The 21,514-nt window shown below is 35.5% G+C and overlaps 1 protein-coding gene and 1 non-coding gene across 6 annotated transcripts in view; both read right to left on the reverse strand.

Moving 5' to 3' along the window:
- The window catches only part of CCDC91 (coiled-coil domain containing 91), a 358,743-nt gene that overhangs the window by 75,663 nt on the left and 261,566 nt on the right, over nucleotides 1–21,514 (reverse strand). The gene's annotated exons all lie outside the window — the stretch shown is intronic.
- Nucleotides 3,713–3,823, reverse strand: LOC116594589. The gene has a single exon (XR_004287302.1). It is a non-coding gene; the product is annotated as a U6 spliceosomal RNA (small nuclear RNA).

Raw genomic sequence — 21,514 nt, forward strand, 5'->3', positions numbered from 1 at the left:
GTTGAAAGGGTATCAGAAGCTTGCACAACTGATAGGAGGCTGTACACCACATATGGAAATGGACAAATGAAGTTTTTCTCCTTGTATAAAACTGACATTTTTCCACTTAGACACAATTAAGCTAACATACTCACTGCCTTACATGTTTGGCCATTAGTTATTTTCTTTTTCCTTAGTTCAAGTCAGAGATTACTGTATTATAGCTAAGAAAACTATAAGATGGTATCTGACTTCTAAAAATATGATTCCATTGAAATAATGCTGGGTGTCAATCCTTTATAGAGACTGGTTCTCTATCAAAATGCTGTTGAAAACTACATCCAGTTGAGGCAACTAAGTCTTCTAAATATATCATTTCTGCAGTGTAATCTAGTTGGAAAACAGGCAAAATTGTTACAATGGCTTATCTGGGATAACAATTTAAGGTCCTTAAATAATGGGCAAAGCTTGCAGGAGCCTACATTTGGCTACTGGAATACTGACTACTTAAAAGTATGGACTTATGAATTCTGCCTTCATTTACGAAAAATGGACAAAAGAATGTCATGTCTTTCAGATAATTCATAGATGATGACAAAGAAAATAATTAAAAATAATTCCCCCCAACAATTTAATTATAAATGGTACCGGTAAAATAAAAGTGCTTAATGAAGGTAATAAAATTTAACTCACAAGCCCACATGACACCATCATAACAGATGATGTATGTATATTATAGGTATTTGTAGCACAATATAAAAATGCAACAAGATCCCATGTTAAAGATTTGGGACTTACTCTGCACTTTTATGCTCTAGGAATTCAGATGGGCTAGTCACTGGATGCAGGATGGGCCAGGTTTCCAGGTGCTGGGTTTATATCTAACACCATTCTCCTCTATTGTACATGTTCTGGCTTGTGTTATCTTGACTTGGGTTTAATGATGTCTGGCAACAAACCTTACCCATAATAAAGTTTGGCTAGGATGACTGTCAAAAAAAAAAAAAAATTCCCCCGAAATAGGTAAGGCAATTCATATATTTAAAAGCAGTTGCGTCAATATAAACCATTCCAGGAACCTCACTCTTTACATTGTACATAGATAAGTAACAATCATTTCTGATTCTGAATTGTGTCCTCATATTATTGATGCCACTTATGACTTGATGCTTGGTTTTTTCCTACACATATTTACTTATGCAACCCTAACCTTTCTTATCAGTCAGAAGTGTGTTCAGCTGTAACAGAAATCTGACAAACAGTGGCTTAAAGAAGAAATTATTATTCATGGCACCATGGCCTCTGGGAGTAAATAGTCCAGGAACCAGACTGTTTTCCTACCTGCATATCTTTAGCATATACATTTTCTTCCCTTTGGTCATAAGATGGCTGTTGTGCCTTCAGGCATCAATTTATGTTCTAGACAGGAAAGACGAGGAAGGAAAAGCAAAATATGCTTGCCAAAGGAATATGTCTACTTTTACCAGAAAAAAAAGCTTCTTAAAAGCCTCACTCAATAGACTTTCTTTGACACCTCAGTGGCTAGAACTGGGTTACGCAGCCACTGAAGGCTGATGAGAGTTTGAGGAGTTCCTGTTTATAACTGTGTATACTGCTACCCTTAAAACCCCTGGGATTCTATTACTGGGTCAGAAGGACAGACTTAATATTATATAGACAATTAGCACTGTTCGCCACAATTCTGCAATGCTAGATGAGAATTATGGTCTTTACAGGGTTTGCACTGTTTCTTCATGTTCCCTGCTCTAAATGCCCAGAGCAATGACAAGCTGCGTCATGAATTATGACAATTGTATGCTACCTTGTACAATGTACTAGTTTTTAAAAATATATTTAGACTCATCATCCCATAAGTCCTTGAAACTGAGTGTCAAATTTTATAATACTTCTGTATCATATAAACATGATATTTGATTTATTGATGAATTTATTCATGAACTTATCTCAATACTATTCTCTAGAAGAAGTAAATAATAGCTTATCATTGTTGCTCTAAAAGTGATTTCATTCTTGACTATTCCCTATGCAATCTGGACATTCTCTAAATTGCTTTAAGTCTTACCGGCTCCCTACTATATTCCCTAAACTTATAGCTTTCCTAACAACATTACAACAATAAAATAAATGAGACAAACACTGTCCCACAGTATAACAAAGGTCTTAAGGAGTCAGGTATATTTTAAACTAACTGTAAATTTAGCACCGAAATAACCAAGGTACAAATCAATTATGACAACTATTTTGCATCTCTTTCTATCTTGCTTTTCCCTCTCAAACATATTTTCCAGTTAGGAGAAATGAAACAGACCAAATGCAGAGCCTTCAAGAAATAGTGCAACTTTCTCAACAAATAAGGGCTCCCTTCACTATACTGTCTCTTTTAAAAACATCTTTACAGTTATCTTTTCTTAGACATGAGTGTGGAGAAAACTACTGGTCTAAAATGAAGCTCTCTAGCTCAAATAAATGGTTATTTATTAATTTATGGACATGCATTTTTTCACTAAAATGTTGTACATGCCATAAAATATGTACTATTTAAAGAGTGAGGCTAATAAATTGAATAATGCTTCACTACGTTTGAAAATCTTGGTTTAGTACTTTGTGATATACTGATTTGGGTCTAGATGTACTTTAACACTTGATTTTGACGGCTGTAAGAGATATCTCAAAATAATATGTAGATGACATCTGAAACACAGCATAGTTAACTCTACTTACTAAACCATGAGGCTCGTTTTTCAGTTTCACCCACAGGGTAAGTTCAGTGAAATTTTGAAAACATCGAATTATTATGTGACACTAACACTCTGAAACAGTTGCAGTCTTTTACAGTTAGGTTTGGTGTTTTGGGGAGAGCGAGAAGAAGCAAGAGGCCAGATCACGGAGAACCCCAGAGGCCACTGCCATTTCCTCTGAGTGACATGAGACAATTTCAAGGTTTTATGCAGAGAAGCGATAAAATCTGACTGAAGTATGAAAAATGACTTTGCAGTGTGAGAGCAGAGGTAAAGGCCCTAGTTAGGGGGCTTGTGAAGAAAACCAGGCAAAAGCTGATAGTGGCTTAGCCACTGGTGACAGCAATCGAGGTGGTTAGAATCTGGATATATTTTAAAGATATAATTCCCCATACATACAGGGATAGAGGGAGGCAGAAGTAACTGTTAACGTTTTAGCTTCAATATTATTCTGCTGGAGGGTACTCTGATCCATGAGAACTTCATTTAGGCCCCATTCCGTGTGCTTCTATAGCACCCTGTCCCACTTTTCTCTCAGCACTCTCACATGTGTGGCACGTCCCGGCTTTTCCCATCTCCTTCTGGGCTCTAATCTTTGGCAGTGTAGGAATTATGTCTATCTTACTTAGAGTACATATTTAGCATGTAAATGTTGAATTAGCTTTTGTTAATGAGTGAACTGAATAAGTAAAATCATTACAAAAGAACTCAATAACACTGTTGGCCATAAAGATATTGGGAAATTCTTCCTCGGCCTAAGACTGTACAAAATCTTCTTTTTCAACAGTGGTACATCACCCACCAATTCTAAAAAATAGTTCATCATCACCTATATTTTATTAAGATCTATTGTGGTTAAACAATAGTATCTTCTTTAGCAAATGGCCATAGCTCTTAAAAGACTTTATCAAGCACATCTAGTATTTTTCACAGCCTAATGCATGAAAAATTCATAAGAACTTAAAGTATGTATGAGAATTGCTATGACTGATTTTATTTTATTTTATGTGTCATCCCTGTGCAGAGGCCATGCTAATCTTCTCTGTACATTCCAATTTTAGTATTTGTGCTGCTGAAGCAAGCACTGATTGATTTTATTTTAAATGTGAGATTGGCCAGACCATTTACTATTAGATACTAATTGATAGAGTGTAAAAATAAGACAACTACAGCTTCAGGGATGGAAGTGGGGAACAGTCCTGTCCTGACTGTTGATAATGCAGTTCAAATCTCTATGGAACAGATCCACTGACAATCTGGTATTAAGTTTTTGCTCAGTTTTGTACAATATATACATATTCTGGGAAAACTTCTTGAAGCAGAGCTTTAGAAGCCTAAATTAAAGAGTAGCACATGAGTCAAAACCTGGTAATTACTTAGCCAATGGGGCATTTCTCTTAAACTTCTCAAGGTGGTTTTACCATGCTGAGTTTACTGCATCAAAGGACTGGTTTTCAACTGTATAGGTACAGACACCAGATTGGCCAAAACACTAAGCACAGATCTTTCTCTCACAAGAAGACTTACAGTAACTCAAGTTCACAAGACTGTCTATAAAAATGTCCTATATTGCAAACAAATCACAATCAGAAAGCTGCCTAATAAATAGAGGGTCTAATGGTGTTAGATTACTTAAATGTTTAATGGCATTTCTTCATTCATGAAACAAAATTTTTTTGAACATCTGTTATGTGTCAGGTTTATTCTTTTTTTTTTTTTTTTTTAAAGATTTTATTTATTTACTTGACAGAGGTCACAGGCAGGCAGAGAGGCAGGCAGAGAGAGGAGGGAGCAGGCTCCCCGCTGAGCAGAGAGCCCAATGTGGGACTCAATCCCAGGACCCCAGGATCATAACGTGAGCCAAAGGCAGAGGCTTTAACCCACTGAGCCACCCAGGCGCCCCCGTCAGGTTTATTCTGAGACACTGAGAATATAGTGGTGAACAAAATAAATGAGGTCCTTTCTTTCTTGGAGCTTATACTTTAGGGAGGGAGGCAAACAACATGGATTTTGGTCTTGTTTTTTTATTGATGTGTTGCTAGTACTTAAGAGCACTGGCTTGTACACATTAGGTGCCTGATGATATTTAATTAATGAAGAAATAATGCAATGTAACTATTAAAATAGTTTCAGATAATGATATGGACTAAGAAGAAAATAAAACAGGGTCCATGACATGGTAAAGTAAGATTAGTAGGAGAGAGGGTAGCTTGCCTAGATTGGTTGGTATGCAGCAGATTAAATTACTATTTGGCAACTATTAACCCATTCTTTTCCCCCACCTCCATGGGAGCATCAGTTTCCTACTCCATTGTTGTTGAATTTGACTGCGCAACATGCTTGGCCTCACAGTGGGTAGAATGTACTTCTCTACCTTTTGATCTTGGGCTTGGCCATGTGACTTGCTTTGGTCCACAAGATGTCAAGAGGTGACACAATCAGAAACTTCCCACGTTTGTGTGTTTGGGTTTTTCCTCTTACACTTGTGCCACTGATATAAGAAGAACATGACCTGGATAGCCCATCTAGATAACCTCTGAGTTCTGGAAACTCTGTTCAAGTGCTTTAGTTTCTTTCACTAAATTAAAAAACTTTGATTCTTGAATGTCTATGCTATTTTGCTATTTTCATTAATCTGTTGACTGCTAATGTCAGGGTCTTAAATATAAAAGAAATATGAGTGAACAAGTTGCATTTTGGTGGGAAAGTTGAAAGGAAGGAATTTTTACTAACTATGAAAGTACACAATAAAAACAGGTAGATATAAAACTTCTTTTTTTTTTTATTAACAGGATTTTTTAGTAATTTAACCACTAAAATCAACTAAGAGCAGAAGGAAAGCATGTTTGTTTAGTCCAGTGGCTAAGCTCCACCCCAGACAAGAGATTTTCATTTTCAACACATGATACATAAGAAAAGGAAAATGTGAACCACAGGAATGGAATAAATATTGAGGACAAAAGCAAAGTGTTGAATATATTATAGTCACACTAAATCTTAAGTGAATAAGCACTCTAAACTATAAAGGAAAAACTAAGCAACAAAATTATTTTATATGCCAAATGTCCCCACAGATGAATAAAAAGCAGACATTAAAATTCTTGTAAAATGGCAAAGAAATTATGATTAATATGTTCCTGGTACAAGGTAATGATCACATTATACATGCAAAAAATATGAAAATATGAAAAATCTTGGTGACAAGAGCAATGGGATCATTTAATGAATTAATCCCAATGTGCACTGAATGTTGGATATAGGATTTATCTGAAAATATTGTACTTCAACTCAAATGTTCAGAAAATTATCTACATTGGAAAACATTATCTGGAAAAGACGCGAATGGACTGGAGGAATCTAACTTTGAAACTTACTAGCATAATAATGTTCTGACTGGCAGCCAGATTTTGAGCAGCCATAATTTTCTCCAGGCCAGAATCTCAGAGAAAGATAGAAGTAAAAGGGACCAGGGAAAATAGACACAACAAAACCTATATCCTTATTACATAGTTAAGGATTAAAGACTCTCCTTTTTCAGACTTAGAATATACATGGCTTAATTTGATAAAAAAAAAAAGTACTTTGCTGTCTAGTTTCTTATTATTTCTTCAATTTTACACTTAGAGATGAAAAAAATAGCAGAGGTCATAGATAACAGGAGAAAATGAGAGAGGATGCAGAAGAATATGTTAATATGTTCCTGGTACAAGGTAATGATCACATCAGATCCACTGATAAGAGCATGAGAGCAAAGATGTTTCCGAAGACACAACAGACAACTGAAATTTAATGTAGGTGAATTCAGTAAAGAGACAAGTTAGTCAAGTTCTTTCTACTTTAGGAATCTTTGTGGCCATCACTCTACAAAAACAAGTACTATACTTATGTATATATGTACGATGTTCCTAAATTACCAAAGGTAAAATTGTCGGTTAGCTTAAGAACAATCACTTAATCACTAAAACTTAAAAAAAAAAAAATCTACTTATACATACCTTCTAAAACTATCTATTTTTAGCATAAGTACACGGAACAAAAACCTTATCTATTCAAAATACTGCATATCCTCGGCACAGTGTCACATCATCTGGGCCTAACTGTAGAAACCTCAGATTATTTGAGAAAGTATGAAATTGTGGTGGCCAAGTGGCAAACCTTCTACAACATGTCTGATGAACCTGGAGACTGCTAAAGTCCTGTTTTAGTAAGAATGAAACCCATGTAGTTTGACTTCAAAGGATCAGATTTAGAATTAGCCATGAGACTAAAAAGCTGGAAAAATATTTCTACAGTAACCATAGCAACTTGGAAAAAATTCCCAAAATATGGAGTGGCCATTTGTAATGCTCCCTGATTGTTGATACCCTTCCTGTGTTTGGTGAATTTCTAGCCTTATGAGGTATGACTCCCCTAGGTAAAACCCAGACAACACAGTTACCTATCCTGCTCTATTCCCGGGGCTCTGCTAATCAGAGTCAACCGTTATGGACTTTGATTCAGCAGAAAGAGATGAAGGAAGCTCTGTATAGCATCCATTTTGCTCACAAGGATGAGACACATTCAGCTGTTAGCTACTGCAATGGTTGCATTAAGCAACAGGCTCTTAGAGTGCTTGATGGGAATGTCACAGCAAAGGGGGACTTGTTTTTGAGCAAGTTTTGTGGTATAGTTTTGGTATTGTTTCTAGAAGCTTAACCTTGCCCCTGGTTCTCCAGCTCTCAACACTTTGGTCAACTAGTCAATTTCCTTTTAATGAACTTTTTTTTACTGCTTAACTAGCCAGAGACAGTTTCTACTGTTTAAGAGGAAAGCCCTGGTTGATACTAAATGGCTACTAAGAGTGGCTGAAGGCACTTTAGCCTCAGGAAAAAATCAGAAACATCTATGGTTAGTTCTGGCTCTCTAAGGGCTCTAATATTCCAGCCGGTTTCTGAAAGAGGAAAAAAAAAAAGTCAAATCAAGTTTGGAAGCCTGCAGTAGCAAAGTAACAAAGTTTTAACTACAGTCACTTGAAATAAAGGGACCAATGAAGGCAAGACTTCAGAAGATCCAGTGGCTACTAACATGGAACAACAATATAAAGAGCATGAAGAAGATACGATTCTTGACTTGCTTCTAATTCCACAGCACATCTTTTTAAAAAGATAACAAAATGTTCACAATTCCAAATTCTCAGTTCAAGGCAAAAATCACAGCCAAGAGCTATTCCTTAATATTCCCGGGGAGGGGAAAGGCAGCATCAGCCAACAATACTGTCTACCTTTTACAGACCAGGAGTGTTCCTAGGTCTCACTGCTTTCAGTGTAGACAGTGGGATGCTCAGGTGGCTGACCTCAGGCAGATAAATTTAGATCCAAGAGGCAGGAGGAGAAGGTTACTGTTCTTGTTAGGAGAGTTAAGTTGTAATCAGAATGCTCTGGCCTGCTCTGACCATCGGTTTTGGCTACTGGATCAAATGATCCATATACCAGATAGGCATCCAAAAAAATCCCAATTTAATAAAATTATAATATATCTGGGTTTAATGCACAGAGGCCTGACTTGAGCCACACAACACAAATTTCTAATGTCTATTCCAATTTCTAGTCCTAAGTCACTTTGCAGATGCAGAGCTCCAAGTTCCTGAAGACATGAATCATAATGACATGACAGGTGTAAACTGCAAACTCTCAGCTTGGCCTTTTGCATCAACGTAACTGCACCGCAGAAGGGAAAGACCAAGTCTAGGGGGCACTGTTGTACAACAGCTCTGAACTAACTCTAAAAGACGGGGGACCCAGAACACACTATGGACTAGTGGTTAGAAAGGGTGATTGTGGGAATCAAACGACCAGTGGGAGGAATTTTAACCTGAAGGTGCCCCCCATCCAGCCCACTGGAACCTTAAACACATGGAGTATGGAGCTGGCACTGGGGAAGGAGAGGAGATGGCAAGAGGCTTCATCAGAGAGCCGTCTCATATGCAGCCACTCCCGCAGACGCACATTCTTCCCTAGCGCTCAGCGCCAGGTACACGGCTATTTCATCTGCACCTGGACTATTTCCTTCTTCCCTAATAGAGAGAAAACACCTGCAACAGCTGTGTTCATAGAGCAATAAATCATTTCCTCTTAGGGTTATACAAATTACTTGGCTCTGAACCACAGTACATTTCACAAAGACCCGTACTGTCTCACCAAAACACAAGACTACAATGCTGACATTACATCTCCAGGACCTGGAAAGCAGGAAGTGACAAGTATTGAGCTCCTTTGTGCAGACACGTAACACACAGCTCTAAGTCCAACATGCGTGGAGTGAGGGGGGTAGTTTCATCATTATGAAAACAGCAGAGCTGCACCGTGGTGAAGTTTCTGAGGGCCCCGTGATCTTGGGCACGTCGGGATAACCTCTACGAAGGTACATGACTGACTGTACCTTCTGCCACTAAGAAAGAAGCATGGTGGTATGTGGGTTTTTTTGAAAATAATCTATATCCCACTGGGAATTTTGCTTTGTGATCTACTCATGCAGTAACCTGAAATATGCTGAGTGAGCACAAAAGGACAGAGGAGCCTTCCTAGTTAATCCCAGCTACAGAACATCGACCTGGCCTTTGTGATCAACAGATTCAATGGATTTAGAACTGTCATAATTTTATCACAGTACTAGATGGAGCCTGGGGCAAATTCTGATGGAGGAATCCCAGCAGAGATCGCTAAGGTTTTGGAGCAAAGTCATCAGGCAGGAAACGTGTCCCTTTGCTATTAGAGTCTGTGCATCAGACTGCAAACAATAAATGTGACCTGATCTGCCTAAGTCAACTTGGTATAGCTGATTCACTGAACGGTTCAATTAGGCATCTCAAGAGTAGGCCATATGAAGTGACTGTGACACACATGGAATGAGACTTGGGAACTTGAAGAGACTTGAGAAAGAAAAAGCAGAAGTTCCACACTCAGAATCACTTACTCTCAGAATTACTTATTCTCAGCTACACCCACCTTGTGGTAGGTTGCTACAAGAGACTCTAGGCCATTCCCTTTATGAACACATTTTATTTTTATAAGGGACAGCTGAGGTATTTTGTTATTATTTTACTTAATGTTACTGTTAATATGGGTAAGTATGGAAGAACGGTATATTTTAAAGGTTAGGCTTAAGTAATGACAAAGGGTATAAGCTGATATTGAATAACCAAGCAATAAATGATAGTATACATTTGCCATATTTTCTTATTTTGGCATTTTGTGAAAGCCCTTAACATATCAGGCGATATTCTATCCTTACAAGTTTGGTCACTGCGAGGTAGAATGCCTAAAGAGTATTTCTTAGCTTCTTTTTTGTACCCAGCATACAGGCAATGTGACCAAAGGCCTACCAATCAGGGTTACCCCCATGCTTCAAGAAAAATAAACAACCTGATGAATGAAACTCTGTAAGGGACCCTCTTAACTGGTGAGGGTTGGAGGGAGAGACTTTCGTTTTAGGGGCCAAAAGCTAGAGGCTGTGAGATGCAGCGGTGTTAGGTGGGGGAGGAAAAGCAATGAGTTGGGAGGGGGCATATGGTGGGTCAGCAGCATCAATGGGATCTCCTCATTAGGTCAGTTCTATGTCATGCTTTTGGGCTTTCCTTTTGAAAGCTGAGCTTACAAGCCTACTTCTCCCATCCCAATAACCTCTTAATAAATAAACTCCTTTTATGCCTAATCGGTTAGAGTCAAACTCTATTGTACAAAATTAGGAATTCAATCTGAAGTTAAAAAGTATACACTTTTCAAACAGACCAACAACCTGTCACATATTTATATGATCTTAATTAGGTTAATCTTAAACTCTCTGCTAAAGGGATGCAATGATAAAAATTAGTTCTTATGAGGGTAAATTCATGTGAATGTTGAAGCTTTATGTATAAAACTAAGAATTATGGAATGTCATGCATGGAAACTCAGCTGAACCAATCAATAATGAGGAGAATGAATGAAAAACTTCTAGGAAAAGAATATAGGATAATAAATATCTTTAAAAAGAGAAATAAGATGAAGAGATATACAATGGTACATCAATCCCACAGAAAGAAAAGTAAAATTATGTCTTGTCTATCCATTTAATATTCTTAATTTAAAAAATAAGAAAAATTGTCTGACAATTTACTCTAAGACTAAGTCAGACATGTGATTCACCCATAATCGAATGGATTTCATTCAAAAATAATGTGATGATGATAATAAATGATGTATCTGTTTCCTCTCTGTTACAGACTCGAGTTCACATGTATTAAATAATTGGACTTCCTTTAAAGAGTGAGCACAAAGCTTCCAAAGCAAGACAGGAGCACAGAGAGGTCATGTCAGTGCATATGAATCAGCAATGAACAGAATGTCAAGGAGGTTTTCTCTGTTTTCATATGAGAAGAAAAATACCGCATCTCTTAGAAAATGATTTTTTCATGCTGTTTCCAAGGCACTATTAGTTACAAACCAAATTGTTATTTTTGCTATTTTTTCCAAGGAAAGAACTGATGGCAGAGGAGATACATATGATGGAAAACTATATAACAAATCAAGTACTTTAAATGTAACAACTACCAAGTGTCTTTTAGTAATAATACAATCTCCTTTGTACTGAAAGAGATTTTGATAAAGAAAGGAAGAAAACAGTCATTTTAGAAGTTTCAGTTAAAAAACAGCACATGAAAAATAACTCATCTTTTAACAATTTATACATCTGAAAAAATAAGTCAAAGAATGGGAAGCAACAGATGTTCATAAATATGCAGGATAATATAAAGAACATTAACCTATTATGGAGTAAACCTACACAACCCTATAATTTCTATGATCCAACTGTTTAAAGTATACAGAGAAAGTCATTATATTTGTAAATGTTTCATAAGATGCTCTTGTAGTAATATTAGTGCAAGACCCAGATGGTCATTGTTCAATCCTTGTATCTTTCTTGTAAATGACAGTATTTTCTTCTCTCTACCTAGCAAGATAGAATTAAGAACTGAGAGCCACTAAGAAGTATCAGAGAAGTAACTCTACAAGGATTATACAGCTTAGCTCCATACTGAAATAGAATCAAATGAAATTTAAAGAAAATATTATCCGTGCCAACATAACTTCAAAATTTAACAAAACCGGTTTTCAAAAAGCTTATGTTGGGATCATGACTCCGTTTTCTTAATTTGCTAAATCAAAAATTTGTTTGCAATAATGACTTGTATATTTGGATCTATTTTAAAGGACTGAAATAACTCTGACATGTTACTTTTGTTTCATTTTTAAAGGACTGAAATAACTCTGACATGTTACTTTTGTTTTATTTTTTCATTCCTAGAGGAAGTATAATTTTAAGGGAGTTTGGCATTAGACTGTATGTGAGTAGAAATGTGTACTAATTCCAAGAATATGCCCATAAGGACTTTAATGAGAACTAAAAAGAATAGGCTAAGGGTTTTAGTTTTAAACAGTGTTAACATAAACTTTAAATACAGTTAACACTATGTTTAAAACCAAAAAGATAAAAGAGATAATACTACCTAGAATAGTAAAGTTAGAGTGGTTTTCAAAAAGGCAAGACAAACTTATTGTTACCTTATCACTGCTATTATATAAGCTGGTGGTGGTTTTAACTTCATAGCCCAATTAATGCATGCTTAAAACCTCATTTTAAGACTTTGTCAATCTTTTATCACCACCTAATATTTCCTAATAAAATCAGGAAAATACAAGTCCTGTTTTTTATGTAAATCTAAACTTTAAAACCCTGTGGGAATGAAATAATATTTAAAATAATCTAAGCCAGGAGTCCTTGCTAGGGTACTCAAAAGTTCACGGCATGAGGTGCTGGGTGGCTCAGTTGGTTAAGCCTCTGTCTTAGGGTTGGGTCAGGGTCCCAGGGTTCTGGGATCGAGCCCCACATTGGGCTCTCTAATCAGCGGGGAGCCTGCTTCCCCCTCTCTGCCTGCCTCTCTGTCTACTTGTGATCTCTGTCAAATAAATAAATAAAATATTTTTTTAAAAAAACATTCATGACAGGTAAAAAATCTACTTAAAATTTAAAAAAAAACTACTTAAGAGTAAGTTACAAATTGTATGCAATACATAATTGCAATTTCCTAAGTGAGGTGTGTGTGCCTGCACACTCTCCAGGTTTTTCTGCCTTTCTTCCTAATTTGTCTGGATGGAGCTGATTCCTCTAATTCATCTAGATGAAGCCTGTACAAGTAGAAAGATGTATTAAAAGCCTGCCAATGGAGAAACTGACAATCCTAGAACAGTGTCTGAAAAATAATATGTAAAGCAAATTATCTAACCAGACTTCAGTACTGTTACTGGGGAATCTCCCTACATGATTTGCAGTCAGACAGAACCAAGCTAAAAAGCTTAATTCTTTTTTCTACTGATCTTGGGCAGTTATCAAATATCACTCTCAATTCTCCTTGTCCATAAAGTGCAGATATTATTTAGGGTTGTTTTGACGATAATGTGAAATAGTGTAAATAAAGCAGCTACTGTGGTATTTTGGACAAACTTGGCACTCATTAATGGTTGTTGTTTCGTATTGTTTTCTGATATAGAACATTTCATGTCAACAACCTAGATTCCATCCAAGTTGAACATTTTTACATATTCTTTTAATATTAAGATCATATTAAGATCGCCTTTTCTGTGTTTCTACATTATTGAATTCCCACAGTAACTTTTTCTTCAGCTGAACAACCTCAGATCTTTCAAACTCCTTCTCCTAGGTTATATCCTCAATAGCTCACTCTAAGAACCCTGATTTCCATGAAAATACCAATATTTTTTCCTAAATATGGAACTCAAACTGGGCATAGTTCTACAGTGAAAACACCATAAGAGAAGAAGATAGTAGGAGAATGTGGGCTCCTGTTTTCAGGATCTTTTCTTTATTATTGGGTATCTCATGCCCTTCCAGTTCTCTTAGCTGTGCTGGGGCTGTACCTCTTCACTGGTCCTAACTACTATGGGCTTTGATAATCCTCTTTGGATACTAGCTTTCCCCCCGGCAGCACAATGAAACTGCCAGTTTAAAGAAGTTGACAAGGCTAGTTGGTGTGATGCATAGGAAAGAGTACAGGATGAAGGACAGGAAAATTCAAGTCTTGACGATACTATTTACTAGAAGAAACCTTGGAAGAGTCAACATCTCTACCAACTCTTTTTTAATTTTCTGGTTTGTAAAAGCAGCATAAGAATGATGCAATTGATTATATGAATCAAAGAGTATATGTAAAAACCTTTATAAAATTTAGTTGCTAAATAAATATTCTATTATTGTTATTATTATTATTGATACAAGGGTGTAAGCCCTCATTATCTCATTTATCTGAGCACAGTCCTCAAACTATTAAAGATGTTCAACATTTCTTTAGAGAATGGGAAAAACACTTAGACAAACTTCACAGTACACAACCTAGGGCGGAATAGCCAGGGCACACTAAGAAGCGTGCTGTGTAGATAACTGGATCGATCCAAGATGTTGGCCATTGGGAACACCCCTTTGCCCCTCATTTCTTTCTAAATAGTTAACAGTTGTGGCTGGAGCAGCACAGCGAGGGCAACTGGAGACCCTTCATAAATAGCACAGGAATGACTAAATGCTTTTTAAGTTCTAAGATTGGCTGAAGGGTAAATCAACATAAAATTTCCATCCCCACTGCCCCCAACAATCTGAACGTAATGAAACAAGACATTCTAGAATTGCAACCAAAAAGTATACCAAGAATTTAGAAATGGACTTTTTAATAAAAATCTTTATAAAATTAGCTTATTTCTATAAGGGTTTAAATCCTTTGGTTTCTCACATACTATTAACCACCTTTTTTTTTTTTTTTTTTTAACCATATAGCCTAGTCCATATTTTAGTTTCCATCCAACCAAAATAAAGAAAATCCCATCCTTGATCATCCTAGTCTTAAACGATCTTCTGGATTTCTATTGCAATTATGTCAGCATAATGCTTTTGACCTTTATCCAAGCACTCCATATATTATGGTGTTTACTATTGCTTTAAGCTATTATTTTGTCTTTACATAGTTACTTAATATGTCTTTATACTTTCCTTCCAAAACAAGACTTTTAGCTTTTTAAAGAACTTGTTCTTTCTGGTCCTCCACTGCTATCTGATATGATAGATACCACACAGTGCCATACTGCTAACAAAACAGAAACATGGGTCCCCGTTACCCTCTTGTTCTTAGCTTTTTAACTTGAAATTTTCATTTCTGACCTATTCACAAATTCTTGTCCCTATTCTTTATTGTTGCATCTTGCCCACAGAGCTAGACTGCTGGTTAACAGCTCAGAGCCAGACTACCACTTTCTAGTTTTATGACTTGTGATCATGAAATACTCTTGAGAGTAATGTGCACGCATACACTCTCTCTCTCTCTTTCTCTCTCTCTCACCCACCCACACACACACACACACACACACTAACTATCCTTAGACTAGTGCCTGGAATCATCATTTCAATTTCGAGGTCTTTGAAATTAGTGCTTCCTCTAGGTCTGACCTCTGGTTTTCCTTCTGGGCCAGTTGCTCATCATTTATATTATGAGTAAAAGCTTTTACATTCTGAGTAAAAGCTTCAGTTGGTATGACCCATCTCAAAAATGATACCTAACTTACAGACCTGCAGTGATAGTATAGCCATCAAGTGTGTCAATTCTGAACTGCCATAATCTATGACTCAAAACGGACACTTTGATTTTGTTGATCTGTCCTTGATTTGAATCAATTCTTACCACCATCTAAATGGAGAAAAGTCATCTGAATATTTAAGAAAAAGTTAAAACCTTTCAGTAAAGAATAAAGCAAATTGTCATTGTGATCATTTAAGAAGTGACTGAATTATTTAAATGAATACTTTAAATTACTACACAGATAAACATTTTTAGACACTAAATGACCCCAACACAAGTATTTACACTTACTGTATTTTGATTTAGAAATTTTGTTTTTCTTTAAACAGAATGCTATCCCCCAAACAGCTGAAGGTCACATTAATTACTGTACCTAATTAGTTCTTATGTGTACATACATAAATTGTCATTTTAATTCTAAGTTGGAACGTATGTTATTTCCTGACAGAGATACAATGGGCTTTGATGTAAGCATTAAGCTGTATCTATAATATCTTTTCAATTACCCCGCTGCTGAATGGAAATGATCACTAGTGATCTGCTTCACCAGAAACCACGGTTGTTCACGTGTCAACAAATTTTTTCAAGGTTATGCTTATGCAATTGACTATGGCAAAATAAGGAAGAGGATCAAGAAGACTGTTAAAATATAAAGTGGAGAATGACAATAAATTTTATTTTAAGGTACACTGTATGAAATAAGTTTTCCAAGATTTTAAGATGTAAAAAAAGGAAATAATTTTTTAAGAGTACATCTATATAAGCTAAAACACCTTTTAAAACCTATTCACCTCATTGGTTTCACTAATCCCTTCTGAATTAAGTTTTTTATTCTTTAAATTTAGAGAGGACAAATTAATTACCCAGTGAAATATCAATTGGCAAAATGATTTGCACTGGCTATTTCCAAATCTAAATGTCTATGTATTTGTTATCGTACCATTTGAAATGGATGAAATTGAAATGGATGAAATTTTAAAAATTTGATAGGTAAATTTTTTTTGTGGGTTAACCTGAAATACAGGTAGTATGGAGTAGGTTTAATTCCCTTTGGCATCAAAAAATGAAGTATGAATGGAAGGACAACAAGTACCTGTGAGGGGTTATTGATTTTAATATGCCTTGGTCAGATAAAAGCATTTTCTTTTATGAGACCTAAACCAAAAGTTTTAAGGGCAGATACTTCTTGCCGAGGCAATATACAGCCTGCCCCAGAATGAGTATGAGTGAGTTAATTAGGCAATTAGTTAGAATGAAAATGAGGCAGAAGGCTGGGGAATGCCAGAAAGTGTCATTTTCCATACTAATGCACAAATAACATATAAAAGAATTAGTATGATGCAACTTATTTATGCCAAGAATTCAAAACTCCTCGAAAGATTTATCAGTTGTCAGGGAAAATGTTAAAAATAGTGCTGAAAGATTTTAGAACTATAGAGACATCAGAGATCAGACGGTGCAACTTCCATATTATTAAGAGGAGAAAAGTAAGGCACCATAACATATTAAATAACTGTCTTGAGATCATGTTTAATTCAAATAACAAATTAATTCAAATAAATTAATTCAAATCACAAAGTTCATTTTGGCCAAATACTACCTTTTAATAATTAGTTTGAGATGCAAATACTCAAGAATATGTAGCAAAACTGGATTCAAAGAGTCCTTTTAAAATTAAGAAATTCTGACAATGCCTTGACCACAAAAACTTTAAAGTGAAGATAACTGTTCCTTAGTTTTCTCTAAAGATCTAAATTAAAAGGATCCTCTAAAGTGAAGATTATTTTCCTGGAGGTGATTTAGAAAACACAGGCCATAATTCTGGTTCTTAAGAGGAAAAAATAATAATCTTTTATTACATTTGGACAAGATTTTATTTTTTAGGAATCACTGCTTGGCTGTGAGTAGTTGTTGCTTGCTGAATATTATTCACACTTCCTCCCTCATAGCAAGCTCATGTGTAACAGTCTTAACTTGTGGGATGGGTTGGAACACTCCATTCTAGCCCAAGGTCCATAGGTCATTAGAAACCACAAATTCCTCCTCCCTAGGGAGTGTCAAGGGATGTGGTCTTTCCTATATCATTTTTCTATAATCTCCTCTAGTCTAAAATACAGTTTATGCCAGGAACGCCTGGGTGGCTCAGTCGGTTAAAGCCTCTGCCTTCAGCTCAGGTCATGATCCCAGGGTTCTGGGATCGAGCCCCACATCAGGCTCTCTGCTCAGCAGGGAGCCTGCTTCCTCCTCTCTCTCTGCCTACCTCTCTGCCTACTTGTGATCTCTGTCTGCCAAATAAATAAATAAAATCTTTAAAAAAATAAAATAAAATACAGGTTATGCCAGTGAGCACCAGATTTAATATATTATAATAATACCTTACCTGGTAATTAATACTGACAGAAAAATCTTTCCCAGATTGGCACCTATGGAATTTCAACTGTCTAGTTACAATGAGGCATAATGAAAGAATACATATTTCAAAGGTCTGATAGGAAGAAATTTTCCCCACGAGATGATTTTGATGGTCTAGAACAGGAGTTGATAAGCTTTTCCCTAAAAGGGTCAGATAATAAATATTTTGCATTATATGGTCCTTATAGAATACCAAACTGGCCTGCTGCTGCATAACGAAACCAGCTAAAAAATTATACATAAGTGAATGGGTATGGCTGCATGTTTCAATAAAACTTTATTTACAAAAACAAGTAGCAACCAGTTTGAACCACAGGTTACAGTTTGCAACCTCTTACGCAGAATTGATAATGATTCAAGAGAGTTTGGACAAAAATTTAAATTTTAATAAAATAACAGTTATGGCCTTCCCAGTGAAAATCACTACACTTGAAGATACCCAGTTGACCTGCCTTTTGCCTCAGACAAATTAAATATATTTTAAAATCTTTTCAGCTTTTCCTATTTACCTCTTCTTTGGATTGTACAAATTATAATGAAGATTTCTAGATTTATTAAAAAAAATTAGACAATTTTGGGGGCACCTTGGTGGCTCAGTTGGTTAAGCATCTGACTCTTGATTTCAGCTCAGGTCATGATCTCAGGGTGGTGAGATGGAGACTCAGATGGGGCTCCACGCTCAGCAGGGAGCATGCTTGAGATCCTCTCACTCCTTCTGCCCTTCCCTGGGCACGTGCACACGTGTGTGCTCACTCTTTCAAATAAATAAGTAAATCTTTGAATAAAACAGACAACTTTTATCAACTAAGGAAACACTTATAAGAGTTTGAGGCTACAAAACAGCAGCTTTTCAATTCTATGGTAACTATGAATGCAATATAATAATTATTTTTTCTGGACTTAACAAGATAGATTTTACAGGATTAAAAAAAATCCCTACTACTTAGAATACTTAAAGGAAAGTCATTTTTATCACTGGACAGATCCATTATTAATCTGAATTATTTTCCTGGTTGATCATCTAAAAAGCTTCCTTGTTTGCATATTTTGATTCCATACTAATTTTTGGTTATTATTATGAATTGGACTAAAAATATAAGTACTATGTATCCAACTTAATAAATAATTTAGTATGCAATTTCAGCGTAAATTATAATTCACTTAATTAGTGCATGTATAGGTAGCCCCTTTGTCCTACCAAAGATGTTCAGACCAGATGAATAGTATTTATAAAATTTGATGAAATCTCTATTGATTTAAGGAAAACTGGTAAATGGCATTTAAAAGTAAAACATTTTCTCGTTATAATTCTAATTCTTGTGTAATTTTAGTTCTAATTCTTGGTATAATTGTAATACCTAAAAGGACTGGCTAACTGATTAAAAACTTACTGACTTCAGATACACAGAAAAAGCAACCATATCCACTATGGTTATATATGATTCTCCTACATCTTATACTGTAGGACAAGTTATTTGATATAAGTTAAGTTATATCAAAAAGTTATTTGAATTGATTTTTCATTCTGTATTTCACTATCTTTTAAAAGTAAAGACTAAAGGGAAAGATGTAGGGAAAAGAGTCTTCATTTCAACCTTTGAGAGAATTTGGTAAGGGTAAGATGATGTCAAAGGAAAAATTGTTTAGGACAAAAGACATATAAAGACAGGAACTAACACAACATTAGATTTCTTCCTTCAAAGATTTCTGAATACTTCAAAAGGGGAAGATTACTTCACAGACTGGAATGTAAGCCCAGTTGGAACTAAGGTCTATAGGGCTTTTGAGGTGTCTAATGCTAAAAATCTCAAGTTGACTCTCTAGTTAAAAAAAGCTGGAGAGGAGAAAGGAAAATTTTTGTTCTGGAAAAGTGTTCTTCTCTGATGCAAATAGAAATCCATCTTACAAAGGAAGAAGTAGAGATGAGTTGCCCTAATTTAGTCTTTTGGAAAGAGACAAGAAGATTATGAATTTGCTAAAAAACGTTTGTTTCTTCTATGACTTTATAAGCTATGAGATATCTTATTTTTTGTGAAAAATTTCCAAGCCCAAAGATATTCATACAAATTAACTTGAAATACTGAAATCCAGTTTTGGAAAGAAGAGTATAGAGAATCTGAATTTTTAAAAAGTTATATAAAAAAGAGGTCTAGTCATTAGTTGGTGCTCCATTTCAGATATTTTACCCATTTTCCTTTTTTATAGCTTTTCTGTTTGAAGAGATGGAAACATTCAAATATTAAAAGTATTCCACAATGTGTTATAAAAACAACTCCCAAATCCCTAAGTGGAAGTAATAAACTTCCTACTACCATACTGATTAAATCAGTTCTAATCTTCTGTGACTCTAGTAATAAGAATGGAATAAACTTTTAGAATCACACTGTAAACTTCAGAAGAAAGAGAATGCCAAATATTAATCTGAAAAGCACATTTCTCATTAGCAAAGGAGTCTCTGGGTTTTTTTTTTTCCTTCATAATGCAGTGAAAATGATAAAAATCATAGCACATATTACTGAGTCCTTATGTAAGCTGTTCTATTTTATTATATGTTTATTATTAGGGACAATTCTGTAAGGAGGTATTGCATTTATTCCCCTTACCACATACAGGAACAAGCATAAGGAAGTTGAACTTTGGTACAAATAGAATCAAATGTTCTCATTTTGTTGTTATTTAATGAATGTTTCTACATGTGAGAACTGGTTTATCTAATACAAATGAATACTAATTCTTTAATAGGGTTTGTAAGAACACACAGATTAAATCGGCAGAGTTCATTGTCAATCCTCTTCAAGAGTTAATCTGCTCACATAGGGACCAGATAACTCCTAGAAAGGCATTTCTTGCTCTCTCATCTTAAACATTTCTTATGGCAGCCACGTGACCCTTTTTGATGGGAAAGTAACAGAATTTTCAATTTTTTTAAGAAAAATCTTCCATTTTGATAAAAAATACTACTCTAAAATAATGTTATGAATGGGTTTGCTTGGTTCTATAATCTCTTGTTCCCATTTAGAGCGCAAGTAAAGATTGGTCATATATTATTAAGAAAACCTGATAGAAAAGGATACACCCACAAGACATCGAAGTCTGTGTTCTTTCACTACTACAATTGCTGCAGATATGTGGAAAGCATCTATAATTCCTTTGCTGAATGACTAGTTTTAAACCAGACTATTGAAAATAAGCATTTTGGGGAGGCATATGGAAATAGCAATTTTCTGGGAATATATTACTTCCTAAAAAGTGAACAATTTTTGGCCCATAGTTTTCTCTTCAGAAGGTGAGGAACCTATCGGGAATTTATTTAGGTGAAACTGCTTTTAAAAACACCTGCAAAACATGCACAAAAATTTAATCCCATACAAAATGCGCCTATGAGTGGATAATTCACCTGGAAAGCTTAATTAGCAATTTTTACTCAGCTGACAAATTCTCCTTTGTTGAAACTAATGGTAGCTATTGAGGGGGAAGAATGTTCTTTTTATCATATCAAATTTGACTTCAAATTAACGGTGTAGAATTAAGTTGGTGTCACGTGCTTTTACTGTACTCCTAGCCTTATACTTAACTGCTTACTGAAGGGCAATCTTACATTTTCTATTTAGTTTGCCATTTGACCACCAATTGAGTTTAGATATCATGTATCAGATTTCCTCATACACACACTGTTTTATGCTTTATATTTTTATTACATATTACATAA

This window comes from Mustela erminea, chromosome 6 (genome assembly GCF_009829155.1).
Source record: "Mustela erminea isolate mMusErm1 chromosome 6, mMusErm1.Pri, whole genome shotgun sequence".
Taxonomy (NCBI): Eukaryota; Metazoa; Chordata; class Mammalia; order Carnivora; family Mustelidae; genus Mustela; species Mustela erminea.